The 27,608-nt window shown below is 40.0% G+C and overlaps 1 long non-coding RNA gene across 1 annotated transcript; it reads right to left on the minus strand.

Moving 5' to 3' along the window:
* Positions 1-976: 976 nt before the first annotated feature.
* On the minus strand, positions 977-27,300 carry LOC144224288 (uncharacterized). The gene is made up of 5 exons (XR_013333003.1): positions 26,917-27,300; positions 26,693-26,818; positions 6,414-6,468; positions 5,926-6,086; positions 977-1,467 (listed from the first exon to the last, which is right to left on the minus strand). It is a non-coding gene; the product is annotated as an uncharacterized LOC144224288 (long non-coding RNA).
* Between the last annotated feature and the right edge of the window lie 308 nt (positions 27,301-27,608).

The following is a 27,608-nucleotide window of genomic DNA, read 5'->3' on the forward strand; positions in this document are numbered from 1 at the left end:
ATATGAATTAATACAATAGTTCAGGTGACTGCACAAAGCATATAATGTTTTAACCTCAAGAATTCATGGTTATGTGGTAAAGCAAACAGGAGGTAGACCACCAATGGTTGATAGAGCATGTTAAAGATTTTGAACTTGGCCTGTAGCCTCCAGGTAAAATCTGAGGCAGGGCAGAGTGTCACCTGGTTCATGCGATGCTAGGATCGCAGCAGTGTGGAGGCTAGAAAGACCCAGCACGTGAAGCACATGACAGGTGTGTGCATACACATGGCAAGAGGAAGAGGGGCCTTGCAGGCCAAGAGAAAGGCTGTTCATATTCTTCCCTCTTCCCACCAGTCGTGGGGCAGGGTGCTGAGGAGAGGCGACTGTCCTGTGGCTGATGTCTCAATACTTTTAAATTTGGGGGAGGAAAATGTACCAGGGGAAGGCAGGAATAGTGAGAGGGAAAATAGTTACAAGAGTGCTGTAGGTCAGTGTGGGACAAGCAAGACCAGTTGACAAGTGTGAGAATTACAGAAGACGAAACATCGTGCCCATCTCCAAGAATATAGAAAATACAGATGAGGAGTAAAGCTGAAGTTCGAACATGAGACTTAGTCATGTGCAAATGGAGAAAGTTCCAGGTGCATTCCTCTGTATTGTAGCCTCTTGCCCCAATCTATAGGAACAGGCATGCATGGGGAAGAATAAGTCATTTTAGAAAAATTGACATATTCTATCACTGACAGAAACACATGGGACACATCCAAAGGTTATAAAACTCAGAACACACCAGCACACATGTCCCTTTCAGGAAGACGTATCAGGACACCGAGGCTGAAATAGTAATTGCCTACTTAATTGTCTCATTTGTGAGAGACTCTGAATACAAGCAGCTTCTGTAACACTGGTCACATGTTGGACGACAGACTGAAATAGGGTCTGAAGATTAAATAGCGACTCACTTAACTGTGACGAGCAGACAACGGAGAGAGAATGATGCCTACACGTTTATTTTTCATTTTCCATTTAGCAGCAGCGTGTAAAAACCGTTTTTGACCCCGTGTTTGTGGTTAATCAGCCCAGCGAGCCATGTGTAGCAGCATAATAATGATGCTTGTGTTGCATGATGTCTTTCAGGTGGATTTCCTCTGGCGGCATTGTTACCTCCAGTTGATAGATCCGAGAGTCCCTAACAGCCTTCCGAATGGACACACATTTTGTGATGCAGCCTGAAGAGTGACTGCGACTGCATGTCTGAAGGATGAAGGATATGTCTATCCTACAGCTTCTCCTCATGCTGGTCTCAGCTTCGTTATCGTGCTCATGCTGTGTTCCTCTCATTTCCTGCTGGAAAGGCCAGGAAACCAGTCTACACCCTGAGCATCCGCCCGGGAGCCACGCCCTCCGCACTCCCACCGATTAGAGATTAGAAGGAGCATCTGCCGCTACTCCTTAGTCCGAGGCCACCTTTAATTATCTCTGGTCCTAAAGGTAGGATATTAACGGAAAACATTAACAATGGTGATTACAATAAGAATGATCTATAATGGGCTGGGAGCTTTACAAGTGACTCCCCTGTTTGGACACTACAGCGCCCCTAGCAGGTAGGTATGATTTGGGGTGAATACAAGGACTCTGCGTCTCAGAAGGATTAAGGAACGCATCTAAATCAAAGAGTAAGTGGCAGAGCCGAGATTGGAACTGAGGTCTGTCAGATGCTAAAAATCCACTCCCACTGTATCCAAGAGTTGATTGCACCATATCGTGATTCACTTTACCGAATCTGTCTGGCAAATCTGTCATTTACTGGAATGACATACAACTTCATTCGTTAACAGCATCTGATTCAGTTGACCTTTTCGTGTTCGGTTTGAATAATCACTTTTTCTCTCTTTGGATATACTTCATGCTTTCCAGAATATCTCACTTTATTTTATTCAGTGGGTGAAGGGCCATTTCTGCTACAGCTGGGAAGGGTTAGGTGGACGCTTGTGATTTGTGGGGAAGAAGTCCTCACCCCTCCAATGCACCTATTACTGGTTCCTAGAAGCAGAAATGGTGTCTGTTAACGGCTGCCATCACCACATCACCACAGCACTGTCAGAACGCCCCCATGGGATATCATGGCGCACTTCTATTTACCCTTAAAAATGTGCATACGCTAGTGTGTCCTCAGTACCTTCCCTCCTGTGTCTACAAAATAGTACACTTTCGCCAATCCTCCAATTTGGGTTGTCTGCATCTTGTTACCTGTTCCTGAAACTTTTTCTCTATAATTTTCTCTACTCCAAAACTTGTTCCCATGTATAGGTTTCCCTACTGAAAATTTTCTCCCTTCCCCCTCAATCTCTCCCTCTTCTTCCCTCCCTCCCTCTGACTATTATGCATAAAAAGGCTACTACAGATCAGAATGTGCTCATTTTTGCTACAGAGAATCATATCAGAATGATGTGTATGAAGAGCGTATTTAGTTCAAGAATAAAATAACAGCCTTCTTTCATCGTTTCAAGTCTTATGTGATAATATATGATTAATTTTGGATTTAAATAATACTAAAAGAGGGAGAGAGATTTTTATCAAGATGAAGTAGGGTTTTAAGTGGTTGAGAACCCTGCCTTTGCTTCTCTGTGCAGCCTCAGAACCAGAGAGATAAGTAACACTTTTACACCTTAATTTCCTCAGTGCGTCTATCACACGTCTATTCTTTTCCTAAGGTCTTTCTACTGATAGGAAATTGGAACTACGTTAGTGATATCGGATGATGAAGATTCAATTTTCATTTTTCCATCAGACACTTCAGCTTTTGTTCTACAATATAAACTTGGAGCAGGAGGGGTAGAATAAATGATTTATCTGGCTTTGCCCAGATGGATGTAATGGTGTCCTAAGTGATTTATGTTCTCATAGTCTTCCCCTCAAGGGAGGGACACAGCTTTTGAAAAGAATCACACAGTCTTTTTAATCTCTAACTGGGATCTATAAGGTTTATTTTTTCAATTTGAACTCAAGAAATAGAAGTTTGAGATAGAAAGTATTGGATCATTTTACTTTTATACTTATACTTTTACAGTTACTGGTGGTTCATTTAATGAATGTGCATGTGTTGTGTGTGCACGCACGTGTATGTGAACATATATATATGCACATGGAATCAATTATTTTGTCTAATTGAAAATTAAATATCCCAAGTTGTATCACTCCACCAGCACCTGCTACAAGTCAACATTTCATTAAATCAAAATGCCTACAAGATGCAGGCCTACTGTGGCCATAGATGACAAGTGTGAGAATATGTCTGTGAACAGGCACACCTCAGGGAGATGTTCACAGGCAGTCTTCAGATTAGTCGGTGCACGTTCAGAGGAGGCTGGAGGGCTCTGTGTACATGACCTCTATGGGAAGCAATTTATCCATACAGAAGAAAAAACATATTAGCTAGATCAAATGATAATGGTTCTGTGTAACAGAAAAAGCAACACTTTATGAACTACAGTGATGGCCATTGTACCAAGGATCTTGTATCCAGTGGCTCTGAGGAGAGGCTGTGGTGACACAGGCCCCTCACCCCAGTTGTGTGGGTCCTGGTGCTGAGCCACAACTCTGCTCCCCTTGGGAGGGAGGGCCGCATAACTGATCTTACCCAGATACTCATTCAGTGAATTCCATGATGTATCTAGAGCTTCAGCGAATCTCTCCTATAGTGTGTTTCTCTGCTCAGTGCACTATTACTCAGGGTTCTATGTCTGTAGGTCAAATAACTCTGGAGTTCTTACACAGAGAAACTCTAGGTGGATGCTGTTTAGTGAGTGTTAGTGTGAACTCAAAGGTCTTCACATCCGGGGGCCACTTCTCCAAATCTATCAGCTTGATTCTTCCCCAGTTTCCTTGTCTCCAATCTTCTAATCTTTCTTCATCCATGGACCAACTGGCCAAGCTAGCCACCATTCCCATGAGTCAGACTATATTCCTACCTTGGCTAAACTCACTACACAAAAATGGGTGAAATAGTGTCTATTGGGAAGATTCTTTTCTACCTGCTATTCTTCAAGACCACTCCTGATTTGGGCATCAGCATAGCCCTCACCCTTCATCATCTTGCATCCTACACTGAGCAATGCAACTGTTAAGCAAGCTTTGCTTTTTTTTTCCTCCTCCATCAGTCAATCATCAAGCAACCCAGAGTGGACATAACTTTGAGCCAAAGAAAAAGCCACAGAGAGACACTAGTGGACACCAGAGAGGTGGCCAGCTCATAGAGCTTACTTGTGTGTCCTCTCATGCTTATTTGTGCTTGATTTGAACGTACCATTTCCTCCTCGTTGTGTATGTCTGCTGGGCTACCCTTACCTTGGACTTGTTGACTCTCAGAGAAATGAATGTGAACCAGTTCTGATCACATGGTCATTTTACATGTCAGGATCTCCATTACTAACAGATCCATAGCTCTCAAGAGCTATTTTTGAATAGTGTACAATTATGTGCTGCCAGTGTCCAAAACTGGGTCCAGTAGCCCAGAGCTCTTAGCTGTGATTTTCATCCTGGGGATGCCAGGAACTTTACACAGGATATTTTCCAACTGCATAGAAACCTCTCATGTCTGTTGAGTTGTATTGTTCAAATGACAGGGACACTTAAATTGCCACCTGGGCTGCAGAGCAGTTTTGTATTCTGCATTCCACTCAAAATTGATGGCTTTTCCATATCTGTCTTCATCTTCTTAGGTAACAAAATTCCATAGACTGGGTGGCTCAAACAGCAGACATTTATTTCTCACAGTTACGGAGGCTAGAAGCCTAAGATCAAGGTATCGGCCAGTGCACTTTCTATCCTGCAGCTGGCCTCCATCTTGCTCTGTGCTCACATGACTGCTTCCTCATGAGCAAGCAAGAGAACACTCATACCTCCTTGTTGTTTAGGGCACTACTCTCATGGTCTTTTCTAAACCCAACTACCTCTCAAGGGCCCCATTTCCAAATACCATCATTCTGGGAGGTAATACTTCAATATATGAAGCTGGGGAGAGGGAGACACAATTCAGTCCATAGTGATGTCAGTTGGTCAAAGTGGTAAACATAACACAGCTTTGTTGACAAGCTTGGAACATGCTGCTGTCTCCAGAACCAGAAGATAAGCAGGTGTTGTCTTCTTTCTGAGTAAAATGACTACATGAGGCAATAACTTTTCCTTAACTTTAGAGAGTATGTCCCAGTATCCCTTGGACACCTAGATTATTTTAAAAAAATTCAGGGCTTTGAACCTTTTTTTCCCCCCCATCTCTGTGTTCTAGAGTGCAGGTATCTTAACCAACACCTGCAATGTATTTGCCAATTCTTAGTCATCTACTTCTACTAATGACATGCCATTGAAAGAATGACTAATGTGATGTTTGGTGGATTGTATAGATCTTTCAGGTGCATCCAAACTATATTACAAGGGAAGACAGGAGAGTTATCCAGCCCTGGATCAACATCATAGAAGTGCACTGTTTTCTGTCCCATGAGATTGTGAAATGCACCTGGTCCTCTACCACCAGAAGGATGGAAAATAGCACATTTGTCAGATTCAAGAGTAAATTACTGTATAATTGAGTCTATGATTTAGTCCCAATTTCATGTTCCATCCCGTTTTGGTTTGGCATTCTCCACACCAGTGTCCATACATACTATCTTAACTTTTGCCACCATGCAGCACTTCATGCTATAGCCCATGAGACTCTGACACTTCACCTTAAATCAGTGATTAATTACCTTCAGCTTTCCGTTGTCTTTCACTGACCTATCAACTACCCTAACAATGTCATTCAATTCCTTAGTACCTATCATTCATATTTGTCAGGACATTACAGTTGCTAATATATTCCCTGCCTCAACCTTCCTTCAACACAAATAACTCCTACCAAATGTGCAGCTCCAGCATTACAAGGGCTGTCATTGCTCTACTTACCAGCTATGATAAATCTTCATTTTCACATATCACTGATGTAGGATTCATGCCAGTGCCTCACTTTAGAGTCTACGTCCTTAGTGCACTTCTGGTACCAGTGGCCTTACAGTGGAGTCTCTAGGAAACAGTCTAAGATGGAGATGTGGGTGCTGGATCAATGCCTATGGGAGGGAAGTATAATTGGGAGATGCCAGGCTGGGGCATCTTTTCTTGAACATACCATTTCCTCCTCATTATGTATGTCTGCTGTGCTACCTTTACAATCTTACCCTTACAATGGGAGATGGCCCTAATCAATCTCTCAGACAGCCTTGGACTTGGGATGGTCCTTCATAACCACCTGCTCTAAGGAAGAGAGCCATCCCAGACCAATACTGGATACAGGATAAGAGGACAGTGGGTCTTTCTGGCTGATAGAAGATTCCAGAGAGGAACTCAGCCAAACCCTCTTGGTCCCCAACACACTCTGAAGCTGGGGGAGTCACTACCTGACATAGCTGGGGACAGCATTCCACGGACTCCAGGACAGCAGTTTAAAGGACTCTGTAAGAAAGTGAAATGAGAAATCCACATTATTTCTGATGAAACTTCATCTACCGAACCTGTGTATAAATCAGAGACAGAAAGTAACTGAGTCACCACAGCCCTGGCTCACAAGACTGGTGAGGAATAGATAAGTTTTGCTTTGACAGGGATGGAGCCAGAGTTCTAAATGGAGTTGTCAGGGCCTCTGTCAAATAGCAGTCCTTCTATTCTTCCCCTGGTGGATGAGGTGGGATGGTTTCTTGCCTGGTTATGCCTTGGAGAATCCTCATTACACACATACATAAAGGTATTTGTATGACTATCCTTTCTCTTCAACAAGGCAACTTAGTTTTTACAGGGCAAATGATATTTTTTATTTTTTATTTTTAATGTTTTATTTATTTCTGAGAGAGAGAGAGCAGGGGAGGGTCATAGAGAGAGGGAGACACAGAATCTGAAACAGCCTCCAGGCTCTGAGCTAGCTGTCAGCACAGAGCCCGATGCTGGGCTCAAGCCCATGAACCATGAGATCGTGACCTGATCGGATGCTTAACTGAAGACGTACGCTTAACCAGCCAGGCGCCCCATACAGGGCAATTGGTATTTAAGGCAAGATGGGAAAGCTTTGCCAAACATCTTTCCAGGATTATTTATTAGTCTTGAATTTTTCTGCCTCTTTGCATTGTCAGTTGTTTGCAAATGTTTTTATTATCATGATCAAATTAGCATCATAAATGTATGTATGATGCATAACACTGAGTTTGATCCTTGTTCAGGGTTCATTGTCTGTGTTTCAATTTCCTTGACAAATTAAATAAATGTTATCATTATTACTTCATACAATGTGTTTTAAGGAAGAACAATTTAGTCAATTAAATTTATGTAGAACAATATATTGCTTTAAATTATTAAACACAAAATCAAAATTGACTTACATAAATTTGCATTAGAAATAGCACACAATGTATCATTCTCTATAAAAGCCACATCTCAGCATCTTCTGAACATGTGTGAAATATAATCTATCCTGAAAGACTATATTCTCTTCATTTTCCCCCAGATTTTTGGATCTGAGACATTTTAGAACACTAATTGGGCTTACTTTGTAAATCGTATATTAAAGGTGATCTCTCTCTAATAAGCACATGGATAGTATTATGCAAAATTACTTTTCATTTAATTTAAATGCTTCAGTTTATGTAGTTGGATAATCCTGTAGCTTCACATTTAGAGCTGGGGTAAAACCACTCTTTATTCAAGAATTTTTTTTTCAGCAGAATGGATTGCATTTAAATGTAAATTCAGTTTTATGAAGCTTAGAAAATAAGTTTTTTGACATGGAAAAATTTGAAAAAGATAAGTGAACTAATGTGACACAGGACAAGAATGATCACTCAAATCTTAACCAGTTAAAGAGGGGATGTAGTTTCATAAAATAGCATAGCATATTAAGGTCAAAAAAATTTAAATGTGATAAAAAAAATAAAGAAAAATTATGTCACCATTATATTTATGTGAAAGGAAAGAACTAACTGACTCTAAATTATTATAGTAAATCGGCTGCTAGAATTTTCTGAAGCTCTTTATAGCAATATTATCATTTTTCCACATACCTTTTTATGATCTGGTATTCCTCCAAGAGTATACTTTTTGTTTTTTATTATTAAAAATGATAATGTGTTGCTGCTAGAAACTGGGTATGTCATATGCAATTTTGTAAGGGACAGGTGTATTTTGTGATATGTACTTAGATGAGAGACACTGAGAATAATATTTAGCAATGCTTGGAGTTAGCAAAGTAAGAAACCACCAACATAAACCACACAAGAGTTCTCATCTTAAGGATAAGTTTAGCTGAATTGATATTCTAAAATGTTTAAAAGTCTGCTCACTTTTGTAGTTGCAATAGATTACATAACTTTTAAAGAGCACGTTTTACATTTAGAGATTGCATAATTTATTATATTATTATAATCCATTTACTTGTTAAGTGAAATAAAATACATTTATGTGACTTTTGTGTTCCAAGGAAAAGAAAGAAGGGTCCTACCAAAACAATTCCACTATTAGCTTCTACAGTCACACAGAGGGTCCCCAGATGATCTAGAATTAGTGTCAGAGTTGTTAACGTCAATGGCAGGCTTTGGTGTTTTTCTCGCCACCAATTCTCAGGCTTTCAGTTTACGGAGATTTCCCACTTTTGCAACTGTATCTAACTTATTAAAGCAGAAGAGATCGTGTTGCTTAGCAACACTTGTTTTTCTATTGTTTATTTTCATGAATCGTCACCACATCAGTGTAGAATGAACCAAAGAGTCAGAGCGAGAACAGCCGCACACCCCTAATGCATTCCTGGTTTCTCCTGGAGTGCTGTTGGTCAGCACGACAGACAGGAGAGAAAAGTTTAATTTGAAATATCTGTGATGTGGTCTAGGGATTCGACAAGTGACTTATGCTACCTTAAAATCAGAGCAATGAACTTAAAAAATAGGTTTTGTTTAAATGCCAAACAATAAAAGACACTCACATTTTCCTTTCTGTGGTAAGAAAACTTAGCTGCACAATATTTTAGAATCTAAAATGCATGCCTTCAAAACATTTATATTGACCAAGACATCAAGTTATTAAAAAAATTTTTGTCAAGCAATTCACAGAAAGTGTCTGAATATGCTGCATAAAAAATAACCAAAACTCATGTAAATTTATTCAATGATGGTTCTGCTCCACTTTGGGGAGCATTTTATATGGCAGGGATATTAATGCACACTCTTCCATTTATGAGGGAAAATATTGGGGTCAACAGCTGGTGCCTCCGAAGCTCCATTTTCAAGTAACAATAGAAATGGTGTGGGATTTAATCACTGCTGATATAACTGAAGCTTTTTCCTCTTTTGAGTGTACTCAGTTTGGTATGAAAAGCCCTACCTTCTATTTGCTTTTACTTGGGATTCTGGGAAACCTATAGATTAACAGACAGATCCTATTAATAGGGTTTCAGTGGAAGGCATACATCTTGAACTGACCACATTTTCTCGTTTCTTTCTGTAACTTAGCACTGTGGTAAATGCCCAGGTGCAATCCTCACAGCTTTCTGAAACACATTGTTATAATATCAAGAGTGTAAGCCTCTGAAATGCTTCTTCAGTGTCATGTGTCTTGGTCTTGTCAGGGTCAGATTTCTACATAAATATGGTGGACGGAATAGACACGTCTCCCTCCACCTGCACTGAATCCCACCAAGGACAGGAAGTGACCTTTCAAAAGACAGATTATCTCAAGAGAAAAGAGAAGAGACAAAAACATTTGGAGACTGAAAAAGAGATGCCTTGTAGTGATTTACTGAGCAGTCCTGAATCCTCATCAGCAGTGGATAAGGCTGAAGAAGTCATCCCACCACATCCCCCATGAGGCTCAGAGATTAGTAGCATCTAGGGAAGAGTGCTGGGAAAAACTGGGGATAAAACAGAATGCTTACTTTAACTTCCTTTTTTTAGACACTAAACCCCCATATAATAGCTTCCTTCCTTTGAGAATCTGGATGCTTACTCCTCTCTTCTGTGACAGACTATTAGAGGTGTGTTTTTCTAGAAAACATAAAGCAGAATGGAGAACAGAAGGAAAGCAGTGCAACTGAAACACAGGCACTGATTAAAATTTACATTGTGAATACCCGGCTCCCACCCTCTTTTCCTCCTTGGCTCCTAGCCTGATGGCGGCACCCAGGTAAGAGGATACTGTATTGTGGATTGCAGGTGCAGACGGGACATCACTTAAATGTGCTAAGATTCTCTCTGTGAAGGCACAATCCCAGTGAACCCTGCAGTCAACAAACTCACCTACAGGCATAAAACCTTCAATCAGCTTTTCACTGGCCCTCTCTTATATAAGAGCAGGTAGATAAAGATCACTATGCACTTAATGAAACCTGTATATCAAATCAGAGACTAAACGAAAGACCAATGTGAATGAGAGAGAAGAGACTTAAAGTATGCTGCAGTAACATCACTAGAGAAAAAAAAGCATCCATTAAGCAGGAATGGACTATTATGTAAAAAGAACATTCCAAAAACATGGTCTTGGAACATGGAACAGGGATGCTTCAGGGGCCATAAAGAATCTGCTGGCTGTCCAGCTGCATACTCGCCAGCACACCATCTAGGTGCCAGAAGGACCTCTGTCCTTACTAATGAAACAGCCAGACACCACTGAATCAATGCAGTGTTCCTGCCAGAGAAATGCAACCCTGGACCATGTCACATAGGGTCAGATGGCCACTTCTCACCTGCCCCTTACCAGCCCTGGAGGAGGCAGGGAACCTGGCCGAACCTGGCAGACACCATCGCACAGGCTGGGGTCTGCTTCCCCACCATCCACAACAGCAATTTTGCCGGGAACATGCCATTTACCCTCATTCTCCCAAAGTACGTAGTAGAGTACCAACCTCAACTTCACCAGGTCCAGCTTGGGGAAGAGCTAGATGGTCATCTTCCTCAGAATCCCGTCCATCAATTTCAGCTGCCTGTTAGCTCTGGGTCCACGAGGCAGAGAACAAAGACCACCAGACATTCCACTGGTGAAGTTACTGAATCGGAGCTGTTGAAGGATCCCAAGCCAGCCCCCCACCACGGGATATCCAGCAAGGTTTGAGCGGGGCATGAGCCCCCTGCAAGGCTCTTCTCGACAGCCAGGACCAGGAGGCACTTGGTTATCCCAAATCCAGCCTACACCTGCCATATGCATGCACCCGTCCTGTGACTTCTTCCAGTGAAACTCCAGCGAGGATCAGCAATGAACCGAGTACCGTGCTAGGCCTAGAGGATAGAGCTCTTGGCTACATTGATGCCTTTCTTCTGAAAATCCCCTAGTAAGTAATTTCTGAAAGGGCATGTTCAAATTGCTGAATAGAGAATTACCATAAATGAGTTCTCCATTTCTGCATTGGCTTTGTTAGTTGGAAAGAAATTGTTTTACTAATGAACCAAAACAAGCCATTAAATTATGTGAATTCACCTTCTCTGGATGCCAGGAGGTCCCACGGATAAGAAGTTTATTCTCTGGTCTAGAGTTGGCTCACACTATATCTCCTTTCCCTAAAATGTCTCAATCCTGGGACCTCAGGGGCCAGTAAATCGCACTAACTGCAGTGATGGTTGATTATCATTCAGAAACGTTCTGTGCTCTCCTCAAGGAAACCCCTCACTGCATCCTCGCTCCTTAAGAACAATGGGATGCTGTCCTTCCTCTCAACTCCGAGTCAGCTCTGATATGCTGCCCATCCCATCATGGGTGATGAACCAGCTACTCTCCTTGGCCTCAGCTTGGGCACTGAAGTCAATGAGTCCTCAGAAGGGAGAGCTAAGCTCCAGGGAAGGCATGCTCTGGGTCCTGGAGGGAGGCCTGTAGCCGCCTAGCCCATTGTGGAGAGCTGCACACGATGTCCTGACTGATGTCTGTGGGGGGAGGGCCCTCTGCAAGTCTACTGTCAGAAGCTAGGATGGATGGATGTCTCTGACATGCCTCACCTATAGGAGATGATCCCTTGAGCAAGTGCTGGGTAAATCCTACCTCCTGAATGATGAATGACACCCCCCACGTTTCCTTCAGTGTTATTTTACATTACCCCATATTTCAAAAGTCCACATGTAAGAAAATGCATCTTATTTTGGTTTCTCAGAGCTCAAAAATGATAAAAAGTAAAATAAGAAAGTAAAAGATATTGGCTCTTATTTTATCATCTATGCACCGAATGAATTTTCAAAGTAAATGTCTTACCAGCGCTTAAAAATAAGATACATGAAGCAAAGCTGAGTTGCCCAAGTTATGCCACCTGTCGCTCTTTCAGACCAGCCACCAGTCAACCAACTCATATAAGCCGGCCCGTAACTGGCTGCAAAGGGGTGAATGAGTAAGAAAGCCTACCCAAGGTAAAGCCCACAGATTCATGAACCAAATAAAGATCTCTTATATTATGGCACTGCTGTTTGAGTTATTTGTTACACAACATTATTGTGGCAATAGGTAACAGATACAGTTGCATAGACTTAAATGTTACACTTTACCAGCATGAGCACAACTGGTCTACAAAGATTTGAGAATAGCCAAGAAGGATGGTTGGGGGCAGAGTTGTGAGCAATGCTGGGGATGAGCCCACAAGTGAAGCCTGGCTTGTCGGCAGGGTACTGAGTGTAGTGGGACCCCAGGGAGAGGAGAGCTTGGTTAATGGACTTACCCATTATTTATCTGCAAGTATATATTATACTTAGAGAATGTATTACTTATATTTATATTGTGTACGTACTTATAGAATTTGTGTGTGTGATACATATCGCATTTATATCAATGTTATATACTACACATAAGTACATAATGCCCTGGTCAGTATACCATCATACATTGTCTATTTAATATTTACAAATGTTTACAGAAAGAGGGACCAGATTTCCATTTTATAAGGATGGACCTCTGAGAGGTTAGGTAGCAGGGCTGATGTCAAATTAGCAAAAAGAACCAGAACCCAAAAACACATCTGACTCCAAAGTCTGCACTTTTGTCTCAGCATCATATGGATTCCTATTTGAAATACTTCATTCCCTCAAATAATCCGCAGACATTCATTGATTTGGACATTTCTGAGGGCAAAAGGGTTTTGTTTTGTTGTTGTATGTTTATTGGTTTGACCCATCTCCAGAAGGACACAATCAGGGGCACCTGGGTGGCTCGGTGTCCTACTTGGGCTCTGGTCATAATGTGATGGTTTGGGAGTTCAAGCCCCACATTGGGCTTTGTGCTCACAGCTCAGAGCCAGGAGCCTTCTTCGGATTCTGTGTCTCCCTCTCTCTCTACCCCTCCCCAGCTAGTGCTCTGTCTCTCCTTCAAAAATAAACATAAAAAAATTTTTTTAATCACTCAAGAAGGACACATTCCAAAGATGTGGTGTATTGGAAAACAAATTTCCTCACTTAGTTAATAATTGTTCATCCAGAGCCCCATCAGGACATCTTTATATTGAAGTACTGGGTCATATGTCAAAGTTAATGTTAAATGGAAAACTGAGATAAAAGGACTAAAGAAGGGGGAATGGGGTTAGAGAGTCAGGAACTGCGTTCAAAGTTAGAAACGAAAACTGCAGGAAATGTAGGTTCTCATGTTTCACAGCTGACAGGCAGTTGGGGCTCATGAGCAATGAGTTCTCAGGCAGTATCCTCATTTCATTAGTTGCTATCAAAGTACACACCACACACTCCCATCCACACACACATATCCACGGGTTTAAACCACAGAATCCTATTTAGTAGTGAAAGCACCCATTGTTCCTGTAACCTGTGCTATTGAGCACAGAATTAAAATTAAACAAAATGTGTTTAGGAAAATTATCTTCCACAACAGTGGTGCACTTGAAAGCCTTATTATTTACAGCTTAAATGTGGGTGGCTGTTAAAGAAAAGCATAACACAGTATTAAATTTTTATAGCACTGCTCATGTCCCTAGAAAAGAGGCTGAAGAAAACGTTCCTTGGTTTCTGCTGAGTTTCGTTCTGAACTTTGACAGGTTACAAAAGAAATAAAATGTAAGGCAATCCGTGGGTTGTTAGGCATTTGCACAAATCCAGATTAGTTTTTGACCCGGTTTATTTCCCACAGCCTCACAAACACATAATTCCTAGTCTTCAGCTTGCTCCTAACCCATGATGTAACTCATTATTTGTTAAGGAAATACATTAGTAGTAAACGTTTGAATATGGCATTAAATCGTACATCAACATTTATTCCTGTTGCTTGGCATGAATGATGATTTGATTCCTGTAGGCAAGTGACTATATCTAAAATGAATTTGACAGGGCATTTCAGAAAATATTATTGGATAGACCCATTACTTTGAATATAGATAGATGGACAGAAATGCACACACACAAACATCCATGAAATACACTTTTTATATCTATAATTGCTACAACGTTACTAAGATACTACTATTTCCACATAGCTCACACATTTGGGAAAGGACTAGAGTCCCATTATAAAATAGGTGTGGTGGACCTGTTGTATATACATCTTAGATATTGTATGAATATTGGCAAATCAGGACGACTTCCTAAAGGATATGTTCTCTTCTTGCTTTTCTTGTTATCAGTCTGGCAATTATTCAGTGAACTGCCCTTATTTTCAGTTCATTACAATGCCACAGTCCGTAGATTACCCAGAGCCAATTTCAAGTGCAGTCACTCAGGCAAACATTTGTTGTTGAAGGTATTAGTTTCTTGTGACAGAGTTGATATATTGTAGTTGTCCTTAATATGATATAAAGACAGATGCTAATAGAAGTTGGAGAAAAATACAAAAAAGTTTCCTTATTAACTTCCAGCACTCAGACTATTGCTGGAAAATATTCATTGGACAAAATCCTTTACTCATGTTAGAAGGTATACCTGTAAAATGTATACTTCTTAAATACAAAAATAGGTGGTCAGCTGGAGCACCTGGGTGTCTCAGTCAGTTAAGTGTCTGACTCTTGTTTTTGACTCAAGTCATGATTTCATTGTTCATGTGAGTTCAAGCCAGCATTAGGCACTGAGCTGAAAGTGTGGAGCTTGCTTAGGATTCTCTCTCCCACGCCCCCATCTCTCTCTGCCCTTCCTCTGCTCGTGCTCTCTCAAAATAAATTTGAAAAAACTTTTTAAATGAATGAATTAATTAAATAAATACATAAAAATAAAAATAGATGGTCAAAAAAATATACAAATAAACTTGCAAAAGTAAGCTAATCTGACACAACATTTTTATAAAGAGGGCACTTGTGATGAGCACTGGGTGTTGTACATAAGTAAGGAACCACTATATTCTACTCTTAAAACCAAAATTATACTATATGCTAACAAACTAGAATTTAAATAAAAACTCAAAACTACAAAAAATTTACAGAATTTTCTAAAAAGTTTATAAAATATTATAATATGAAAATATATTGTGGTCTTACATTGTATTTCTATTAAAAAGGTAGAAAATTTTGAAATTATAATGTTAAATTGATGTAATATAATAAATTTATTTATTTATTTTTCTTTCATAGTTTATTGTCAAGTTGGTTTCCATATAACACCCGGTTCTCATCCCAACAAATGCCCTCCTCCATGCCCATCTACCTCCTTCCCCTCTCCCCCACCCTCATCATCCCTCAGTTTGTTCTCAGTATTCAGAAGTCTCTCATGGCTTGCCTCCCTTCCTCTCCCAAACTATTTTTTCCCCTTCTCCTCCCCCATGGTCCTCTGTTAAGTTTTTCCTGAACCACTTATAAGTGAAAACATATGGTATCTGTCTTTCTCTGCCTGACTTATATCCTCAGCATAACACCCTCAAGTTCCATCCATGTTGCTATACATGGCCAGATTTCATTCTTTCTCATTGCCATGTAGTATTCCATTGTATAGACAAACCACATTTCTTGATCTGTTCATCAGTTGATGGACACTTAGGCCCTTTCCATGTTTTGGCTATTGTTCAAAGTGCTGCTATGAACATTGGGGTACATGTGCCCCGATGCATCAGCAAACCTGTATCTCTTGGGTAAATTCCGACTAGTGCTATAGCTGGGTCATAGGAGAGTTCTATTGTTAATTTTTTGAGGAGCCGCCACACTGTTTTCCAGAGGGGCTGCACCAGTTTACATTCCCACCAACAGTGTAAGAGGGTGCCCATTTCTCCGCCTCCTTGCAAGCATCTATAGTATCCTGATGTGCTCATTTTAGCCACGCTGACTGGCATGAGGTGGTATCTCAGTGTGGTTTTGGTTTGTATTTGCGTGATGATAAGTGACACTGAGCATTGTTTCATGTGTCTGTTGGCCATCTGGATGTCCTCTTTGGAGAAGTGTCTGTTCATGTCTTCTGCCCATTTCTTCACCGATTGTTTGTTTTTGGTTGTGGAGTTTGGTGGGTTTCTTATACATTTTGGATCCTAGCCCTTTATCTGATATGTCATTTGCAACTATCTTTTCCCATTCTGTCAGTTGCCTATTAGTTTTATGGATGGTTTCCTTTTCTGTGCAGAAGCTTTTTTATCTTGATGAGGTCCCAATAGTTTAATTGCTCTTGATTCCCTTGCCTCTGGGGATGTGTCAAGTAAGAAATTGCTGCGTTTGAGGTCAAGGAGGTTGTTTCCTGCTTTCTCCTCTAGGGTTTTGATGGTTTCCTGTCTCACATTCGTGTCCTTTATCCATTTTGAGTTTATTTTTGTGTATGGTGTGAGAAAGTGATCTAGTTTCATTCTTCTGCATGTTGCTGTCCAGGTCTCCCAGCACCATCCGTTAAAGAGGCTGTCTTTTTTCCATTGAATACTCTTTTCTGCTTTGTCAAAGATTAGTTGGCCATACAATTGTGGGTCCAATTCTGAGTTTTCTATTCCTTTCCATTGGTCTATGTGACTGTTTTTGTGCCAATGCCATACTGCTTTGATGATTACAGCTTTGTAGTAGAGGCTAAAGACTGGGATTGATATGCCTCCCATGTGGTTTTCTTCTTCAATATTACTTTCGCTATTCAGGGTCTTTTGTGGGTCCATATAAATTTTAGGATTGTTTGTTCTAGCTTTGAGAAGAATGCTGGTGCAATTTTGATTGGGATTGCATTGAATGTGTAGATTGCTTTGGGTACTAATGACATTTTAATGATATTTATTCTTCCGACCCATAAGCATGGAATGCTTTTCCATTTATTTGTGTCTTCTTCAACTTCCTTCATAAGTTTTCTATAGTTTTCATCATATAGATCTCTTATATCTTTGGATAGGTTTATTCCAAGGTATTTTATGTTTTTTTTGGGTGCAGTTGTGAATGGGATCAGTTTCTTGATTTCTCTTTCTGTTGTTTATGATTGGTGTATAAAAATGCAACTGATTTCTGTACGTTGATTTTGTACCCTGCAACTTGGCTGAATTCATGGATCAGTTCTAATAGGCTTCTGGTGGAGTCTGCTGGATTTTCTATGTAGAGTATCATGTCGTCTGTGAAAAGTGGAAGTTTGACTTTTCTTTGCCAATTCTGATGCCTTTGATTTCCTTTTGTTGTCTGATGGCTGATCCTAGGACTTCCAGCACTATATTAAACAACAGTGTTGAGAGTGGACATCCCTCTNCATTGCCATGTAGTATTCCATTGTATAGACAAACCACATTTCTTGATCTGTTCATCAGTTGATGGACACTTAGGCCCTTTCCATGTTTTGGCTATTGTTCAAAGTGCTGCTATGAACATTGGGGTACATGTGCCCCGATGCATCAGCAAACCTGTATCTCTTGGGTAAATTCCGACTAGTGCTATAGCTGGGTCATAGGAGAGTTCTATTGTTAATTTTTTGAGGAGCCGCCACACTGTTTTCCAGAGGGGCTGCACCAGTTTACATTCCCACCAACAGTGTAAGAGGGTGCCCATTTCTCCGCCTCCTTGCAAGCATCTATAGTATCCTGATGTGCTCATTTTAGCCACGCTGACTGGCATGAGGTGGTATCTCAGTGTGGTTTTGGTTTGTATTTGCGTGATGATAAGTGACACTGAGCATTGTTTCATGTGTCTGTTGGCCATCTGGATGTCCTCTTTGGAGAAGTGTCTGTTCATGTCTTCTGCCCATTTCTTCACCGATTGTTTGTTTTTGGTTGTGGAGTTTGGTGGGTTTCTTATACATTTTGGATCCTAGCCCTTTATCTGATATGTCATTTGCAACTATCTTTTCCCATTCTGTCAGTTGCCTATTAGTTTTATGGATGGTTTCCTTTTCTGTGCAGAAGCTTTTTTATCTTGATGAGGTCCCAATAGTTTAATTGCTCTTGATTCCCTTGCCTCTGGGGATGTGTCAAGTAAGAAATTGCTGCGTTTGAGGTCAAGGAGGTTGTTTCCTGCTTTCTCCTCTAGGGTTTTGATGGTTTCCTGTCTCACATTCGTGTCCTTTATCCATTTTGAGTTTATTTTTGTGTATGGTGTGAGAAAGTGATCTAGTTTCATTCTTCTGCATGTTGCTGTCCAGGTCTCCCAGCACCATCCGTTAAAGAGGCTGTCTTTTTTCCATTGAATACTCTTTTCTGCTTTGTCAAAGATTAGTTGGCCATACAATTGTGGGTCCAATTCTGAGTTTTCTATTCCTTTCCATTGGTCTATGTGACTGTTTTTGTGCCAATGCCATACTGCTTTGATGATTACAGCTTTGTAGTAGAGGCTAAAGACTGGGATTGATATGCCTCCCATGTGGTTTTCTTCTTCAATATTACTTTCGCTATTCAGGGTCTTTTGTGGGTCCATATAAATTTTAGGATTGTTTGTTCTAGCTTTGAGAAGAATGCTGGTGCAATTTTGATTGGGATTGCATTGAATGTGTAGATTGCTTTGGGTACTAATGACATTTTAATGATATTTATTCTTCCGACCCATAAGCATGGAATGCTTTTCCATTTATTTGTGTCTTCTTCAACTTCCTTCATAAGTTTTCTATAGTTTTCATCATATAGATCTCTTATATCTTTGGATAGGTTTATTCCAAGGTATTTTATGTTTTTTTTGGGTGCAGTTGTGAATGGGATCAGTTTCTTGATTTCTCTTTCTGTTGTTTATGATTGGTGTATAAAAATGCAACTGATTTCTGTACGTTGATTTTGTACCCTGCAACTTGGCTGAATTCATGGATCAGTTCTAATAGGCTTCTGGTGGAGTCTGCTGGATTTTCTATGTAGAGTATCATGTCGTCTGTGAAAAGTGGAAGTTTGACTTTTCTTTGCCAATTCTGATGCCTTTGATTTCCTTTTGTTGTCTGATGGCTGATCCTAGGACTTCCAGCACTATATTAAACAACAGTGTTGAGAGTGGACATCCCTCTCGTATTCCTGATCTCAAGGGGGAAGCTCTCAGTTTTTCCCCATTGGGGATGATGTTAGCTAAGGGCCTCTCATAGATGGGTTTTATGATGTTTAAGTAAGTTCCTTCTATCCCGACTTTCTCTAGTGTCTTTATTAAAAAGGGATGTTGTATTTTGTCAAATGCTTTCTCTGCATCTATTGACAGGATCGTATGGTTTTTGTCTTTTTTTTTTAATTTTTAAAAATGTTTTATTTATTTCTAGGAGAGAGAGAGAAAGAGAGAGAGACAGCGTCAGCAGGGGAGGGTCAGAGAGAGAGGGAGTCACAGACTCTGAAACAGGCTCCAGGCTCTGAGCTGGCAGTCAGCACAAAGCCCGACGCGGGGCTCGAACCCACGAACCGCAAGATCATGACTTAAGCGAAAGTTGGACGCTTAACCGACTAAGCCACCCAGGCGCCCCGGTTTTTGTCTTTTCTTTTGTTAATGTGATTTATCACATTAATTGATCTGTGAATATTGAAGCAGCCTTGTAACCCAGGGATGAATCCCACTTGATCATGGTGGATAATTCTTTTTATGTGAATTCAATTTGCAAGTATCTTGTTGAGGATTTTTGCATCTGTATTCATCCAGGGTATTGGCCTGTAGTTCTCTTTTTTTGCTGGGTCTCTGTCTGGCTTGGGAATTGAAATGGTGCTGGCTTCATAGAATGAGTTAGGAAGTTTACCTCCATTTCTATTTTTTGGAACAGCTTGAGAAGAATGAGTATTAATTCTGTTTTAAATGTCTGGTAGAACTCAGGGAAGCCATCTGGCCCAGAGCTCTTATTTGTTTGGAGGTTTTTGATAACTGATTCAATTTCTTCACTGGTTTTGGGTCTGTTCAGATTTCCTATCTCTTCCCGTGTGAATTTTGGTAGTAAGTGTGTGTTTAGGAATTTGTCCATTTCTTCCAAGCTGTCCACTTTGTTGGCATATAATTTTTCATAGTATTCCCTGATGATTGCTTGTATTTCTGAGGGGTTGTTTGTAATAAGCCCATTTTCATTCATGATTTTGTCTACTTTGGTGCTCTCTCTTTTCTTTTTGAGAAGCCTGGCTAGAGGTTTGTCAATTTTGTTTACTTTTCAAAAAAAACCCAACTCTTGGTTTCATTGATCTGTTCAAATGTTTGTTTTTTTGTTTGTTTGTTTTGGATTCTATATTGTTTATTTCTGCCCTGATTTTTATTATTTCTCTTCTCCTACTGGGCTTGGGGTGCTCTTATTGCTCTCCTTCTAGTTCCTTTAGGTACACTGTTAGATTTTGTACTTGTGCTTTTTCTAATTTCTTGAAGTAGGCCTGTAGTGCAATGTAGTTTCCTCTTAGGACTTCCTTTGTTGCATCCCATAGATTTTGAATTGTTGTATTTTCATTTTCATTTGTTTCCATATATTTTTAAATTTCTTCTCTAATTGCCTGATTTGTCCCTTCATTCTTTAGTAGGGTGTTCTTTAACCTCCATGTTTTTGGAGGTTTTCCAGACTTCTTCCTTTGGTTGATTTCATGTTTCATAGCATTGTGATCTGAAAATGTGCATGGTATGATTTCAATTCTTTTATATTTATTGAGGGCTGCTTTATGTCCCAGTATGTGATCTATCTTGGACAATGTGTTATGCACACTTGAGAAGAAAGTGAATTCCATGGCCTTAGTATATAGAGTTCTAAATAGATCTGTCAAATCCGTCTGGTCCAATGCGTCATTCAAGTCCATTGTTTCTTTAGTGATTTTCTATCTAGTTGATCTATCCATTGCTGTAAGTGGAGTATTAAAGTCCCCTGCTATTAGGTCATTCTTAACAATGAGATTGTTTCTGTTTGTGATTAATTGTTTTATGTATTTGGGTCCTACCAAATTCGGTGCATAGACATTTATAATTGTTAGCTCTTCCTGATGGATAGACCCTGTAATTATTATATAATGGCTTTCTTCATCCCTTGTTACTGCTTTTACTTTAAAGTCCAGTTTATCTGATATAAGTATGGCTACTCCCGCTTTCTTTAGACTTCCAGTAGCATGATAGATATTTCTCCATCCCCTTTCTTTCTTTCTTTCTTTTTTTTAGTTGTTTTTTAATGTTTTATTTATTTGTGAATGAGAGAGAGACAGCATGAGCAGGGGAGAGTCAGAAAGAGAGGGAGACACAGAATCCAAAACAGGCTCCAGGCTTGAGCTGCCTGTCGGCACAGAGCCTGACACAGGGCTCAAACCCATGAACTGTGAGATCATGACCTGAGCCGAAGTCGGGCACTTAATCAACTAATCCACCCTGGTGCTCCACCATCCCCTTACTTTCAGTCTGAAGGTGTCCTCAGGTCTAAAATGAGTTTCTTTTAGACAGCAAATAGATGGATTTTGGTTTTTATCCATTCTGCTACCCTATGTCTTTTGATTGGTGCATTCAGTCCATTTACATTCAGTTTTATTATTGAAAAATATGGGTTTAGAGTCACTGTGTTCTTTGTAGGACTCATGCTTGTGGTGGTGTCTCTGGTACCTTGTGTTCCTTGCCACATTTCCCTCAGAGAGTTCCCCTCAGGATTTCTTGTACGGATGGTTTAGTGGTGACAAATTCTTTCAATTTTGTTTATTTGGAAAGACTTTTATCTCTCCTTCTATTCTGAATGACAGGCTTGCTGGATAGAGGATTCTTGGCTGCATATTTTTTCTGTTCATTACATTGAACATTTCCTGCCATTCCTTTCTGGCCTGCCAAGTTTCAGTAGGTAGGTCTGTAACTACTCTGATAGGTCTCCCTTTGTGTATTAGGGTCCTTTTATCTCTAGCTGGTTTCAGAATTTTCTCTTTGCCCTTATATTTTGCCAGTTTCACTATGATATGGCATGCAAAAGATGATTCAAGTTACATCTGAGAGGAGTTCTCTTTGTCTCTTGGATTTCAATGTCTGTTTCTTTCCCCAGATTGGAGAAGTTCTCAGCTATAATTTGTTCAAGTACCCCTTCAGCACCTTTCCCTCTCTCTTCCTCTTCTGGAATTCCTATGATATGGATATTGTTCTGTTTGATTGTATCGGTCAGCTCTTGAACTTTCCTTTTGTGCTCCTGGATCAGTTTATTATCTCTTTTTTTTTTTTTTTTGGCTTCCTCTTTTTCTATAATTGTGTCTACTAATTCACCTATTCTCCTCTCTACCTCTTCAATCTGTGCATTGGACGCCTCCATTTTATTATACATCTCATTTATAGTATTTTTTAATTCATCACAACTATTTTGAAGCTCTATAATCTTTGTAGCAATAGCTTCTCTGATGTCTTCCATGCCCTTTTCAAGCCCAGCGATTAATTTTATGACTATTGTTCTAAATTCTTGTTCAGTTATTTTGCTTATATCTGTTATAGGACTTCTTTAGCTGTCAATTCTTCCTGGAATTTCTTTAGAGTAAAGATCTTCTGTTTCATCATTTTGGCTAGCCTTTTGTCTCTTGTCAGTTTTAAAAGCCTTTTATGTTCTCTGCACCTGTGAGTACTGCTATATTAAAGAAGGTCATTGACTTTCCAAGGCCAGACCATTCAGGAAGTGCTCTTTGAATGGTGTCTCTTGGTCTCTCTTGTTGATACTTTGGTTATTTTATTTACCTACTTGTAGTGGTATTTGGGACTCTCCCCCATGTGTACTTTGACTTGTTTCTTGAGGTATCCCTGAAAAGGAAAACAGACAGACAAATACACAGGGAACAAAGGCATGCAAACACACAGAAAAATCCAACTAACAAGCAAACCATAAGGGAAAAGAAAAAGAAAAAAAAGAAAAAAGAAATAAAAAGACAAAGGACAGTCTGAAAGCATAAAACCAGAATTCCCAGCTACACATAAAGAGCAGGGTATATGCAGTGCCAACGGAAGAGCATATACAAAGAGAGAAATGACAGGGGTGGGAGAAAGTGAAACTGGACAATGACAAGGCAGGGAGACTAAGAGGATTAATTCAGAGAGAGAAAGAGGAGAATATGGTAGGAAGCGAGGAGAAAGAAACGAAGATAATGTTATCAAAAGAAACTATATAGTCAGATTACTCCAGAGAGAGAGAGATAGGAAAGTAAGATGGAAGTGTAAAATGTACATCTAGAGAATGAATTAAATGTGACTGTTTAAGCAAACCAATGACAAGAGTGCCCAGACCAGCAGAGGGGAGGGATACCAATGAGACAAGGGAAAATATATCTGAATAGAAGGAATTGATCTAGAATTAGTCATGGCAGTGTATCCATGTTGGTCTTGCCCTGGGCTCAGGTAAATCAAAGAAGCAGCTATCTAGTGGGGATGGATGTGGTTTGGTGTAGGCAGGTCTTAGCCTCCACTGTCGTCCCTCAGCCGGTCCCTGAGGTTCTGCCTTGGTGGTTGTGGGGAGAAAAATGGCGGCAATCCAGTCCCTTCTCTAATCAAGCATTACAAATCACTCTTTTGGGCCTGATCTTCCTGTGCCACAGGCATAGCCAAGGGGGGCCACGTTCTATGTCTCAAGCCCCACCTTGTTTCAGGTCTCAATCTAAGCACTTTATTGATACTGCCCAAAATGTAATCCTGCAGGACTCAGGTCCTAGCTCATATTTATCTCACTAATTAGTTTCAAATATGCAGAAACTAATTAGATCTTTTGAGATCTTATACTTTTTGAAATTTTTAAAAAATGATCTTTTCCCAGTAACTGTGAATCCAGAAATGTTTCAACACATGGAAGCATGGACTATCCTGTGTTGTTCGTTCACAGATATCCTTCCATTGCTGGCCAGCTTGGAAAACATTTAGGAAGTTCCTTAAAGTATTTTGAAGAATATTGCACCTCCTATAGGCAACTTCAGAGGATGTTGTCTGTACAATATTAACACTTTTAAATTTTGAATCAATTGGTTGGCAACACCTAATTTTAAGGAGCAGACCCTTCACTCTACTGTTTTTTAAGACCAAGCAGATGTTGTTTAAGGGGAAGAATTGCAATGACTAGTGAATAATTCCTAGAGACCTTATGCAAAGTACAGTGAATATAGACAGTATTGCATTAGAATCATTAAACTTGCTAAGAGACTAGATCTTAATTATTCCAACCACAGAAAAGAAATTATAATTATGTGGTATGATAATGGTGCTAATTAGCACTATAATGACAACCATATTGCATTACAGAAATATATCCAAAAACATGTACACCTTAAATTTACACAATATTATATATCAAGTATATTTCAAATAACAAAGGAAAAAAAGGCTAACCAAATTGCTGAGGATTATAGCTTTTCATCAAATTTATAATTTTGATAAATATTATTAAAATTTTTTTAAATGTTTTATTAATTCTGAGAGAGAGAGAGAGAGAGAGTGAGCAGGGGAGGGTCAGAGAGAGAGGGAGATACAGAATCTGAAACAGTTTCCAGGCTCTGAGCTGGCAGTCAGCACAGAGCCTGAAGCGGGGCTGGAACCCACGAACTGTGAGATCATGACCTGAGCCGAAGTCAGACACTTAACCGACTGAGCCACCCAGGTACCCCAATTTTGATAAATATTAAAGTGGAGAATCATGACTTAAATTATACAATTTTATGGCAAAAATGACTAATTTCCAATGTAAGTATTATAGATAAGAGATTCAGAGACGTATAGTTTAGACATTAATTGCCATGTATTACAGAGAACCCTGCTGCTATCTTGGTTCAAATAGGTTGAAAAATATACTTGAAAACACCAGCCTTTAGGATAGAATTCAACCCAATTTGACAAATACTATTGTTTAGTTAATTAATGGAATGGAAACTAATTATTTCAAGTAAAAAAGTTACTATAGTTTTACATTTGCAGTGTTATCCTAGATAAATAATAAAAATATCTATTCAATGCTTTTTATGAAGACAGTTTTCCTAAATCTGCTCGTTAAAGTTCTTTTTTTAAAAGATAAAATGTACAATCTTCATATGATATAAACAACTCTGAGATTAGAAAAATATCTAACTTGTTTATTAGTTTCACATCATGTTTCACCGTGAGAGCAGTTTCACATGAAAAGATAAAGCAATATCCACTCTGATTGTTGTGTTTCCATGGTAACCAGCAGACAATAACATATTTTATTGTAGTTCTGCTGTTTTACTAATTAGCATCACTCAGCTGTGCTCCCAGTCTTCCCCACTTCAGAGAAGGTCCCTCCTGCCTGAGGGGACATCCGAGGGGGTGAGGCACCATTTCCCACGGACTGCCTCAGGAGCCGTCCTCACCCACGGAGTTACCTGGGGTCTCCAGGCCGCTGTGCTGTCACCCTCAAGGTCGCTCCAGGTCACATGGGTGGACTAGAGGTTATCTGAAGAAACAGTGCTGGGCTGGACCTTCGGGTGTCCTTAGTTCCTCTTCTCATTTCCCCTCGGCTTTGTCCTGGCCCTTCCCCCACTCTGGTGAGGCTGATACTGATACTCCTGTGCTGCTCCAAACCTACACCTGCTGATGTCATTAGACTCACTTCACTGTTGAAATGGATTACTGGCATCAGGTCCTCAACTAGCATTTGTTTGAACCTTAATTATGCTGGTAATTCCCAGTCATGTTCCTTTAGCTCTGTCTAGTATTCCAGAATGTAATCTGGAAGGCGATATTTTAAATACTTTTTACCTGATGAAAGACGAAACGATATTAAATCTGGCCCTAGTGAAATATAGTTTCTTTATATATTGTTCTAATTAGGAGTGATTTATATGTATATAGTAAGGGGAGGGGCCTGGTAGATATGCAATTCATGTTTGTAATTTCATCTGAAGTGGTTTAGAATTTTCTTCTCTGTTGTAATTAGACCTGTATTTCCCTCTGAAATGGAAGAACCTTTGCATCAACCTCACTCACTTTACTGGGTTGATTGGACAAGTATTACCAGTATCCAGTCCTTTCTGTCTCCCTGCCCTGTTCTTATGAGTCAAGGTCTTGTGCCTCTTTGAGTTCTTATGCCTGTTAGTTATGAATCCCAAGGTTTATACCTTTGGGATATTTTATTTGCATGAGCAGAATTTAAGTTTCTTTTAAAAGGACTATAATAATAACACTATCTGATTATTCTAGCTAATATAACCAAAACAAAGGCAAGAACATTATATGAGAAAATATGCATGTAATATGTAAACATATCACAGGCCATCAGAAATATGATCTTATAAACATTTTATACTAAACTTCCAAAGTTAGAGGATAACATGTCAGTAATTTTAATGATATTTAGAATGATAAATTTACCCCTTAACTCAGTAAGAAAAAATGTAGGGAAAGGGAGACAAAAGGACAAGAAAATTTTCAAAAGATAGAGGAAAAACTCAGACAATAAAAAGTGTGTTTAGTCAAGTATTTCTATTTGCTCAAACCAGGAAAGTACTTTCCTACCGGCAGCAATCAGCCTCAGATGCGATGATAAATGGCCCTTTGCACTGTGCACTTAGAAGAGTGGCTTTGGGCCCACGGGGTCTGCTCCCTCTGTCCAAGAGATGCCCAAATCGTTCCTCACAATCCCTTTAGTGGTGGCGATAAAAAGACAACAGAAAACAAGTCATAAGGCAGAGTTCTTACCCCAGCATGAGTTAAAATACCTTTACTGAAGAAGGACTTACACATCTCCTTTTATTTCATGGAGTTCACGCCATGCATTGTTCTAAGTGCTCATCACAAGATAATTTCTGTGGCTTTACCATTTTAAAGATAATTCACATAGATTCTCACAGAAAGAGGGAACACGATGTTATAGGCAGAGCTGAAATCACCATGAATGGGTCGAGGTTCAGATCCTGACTGCATCAATCAATTGTCCACAGTTCACCTGGATTCTCTTGACATAATCGCTTTATGTGAGGGGAAAGGGGTTGAACTAATTGCATCACCTTTTAGGTTTCCTCAGTTTTTCAGCATCTTAAAGTAATATTTATATTGAAAACTGCACTGTCCACCGCGATGAATCCATTGCATGCGTGTATCACATGCATTCATCCTGCATATACTGATGGCAGCCATGTTTGCTCTCAGCTGCTGCATAACAAATCACTAGAAACACAGAGACATAAAACAACACACACCTATGACCTCATAATCACCATGGGTCAGGAGTTAGTCCTCACAGGGCCACACGGTTCACAGGATTTCACTTATAGGGATACAGATTCTGCTTCACAGCCTGGGAAGGGAACTGTTCTCTGGTCTTTGTCCTTTTTGTCCAAGGCTGCTCTGAGGACCGTAGCTCCGTTTTCCTGGGTCCCTGAGAGATTTGGGCTGGGCGTCCAAGAACTTGCAGGCAGATGCAAGTGAAATC

This window comes from Crocuta crocuta, unplaced genomic scaffold, assembly GCF_008692635.1.
Source record: "Crocuta crocuta isolate KB4526 unplaced genomic scaffold, BGI_CrCroc_1.0 scaffold2, whole genome shotgun sequence".
Lineage (NCBI taxonomy): Eukaryota > Metazoa > Chordata > Mammalia > Carnivora > Hyaenidae > Crocuta > Crocuta crocuta.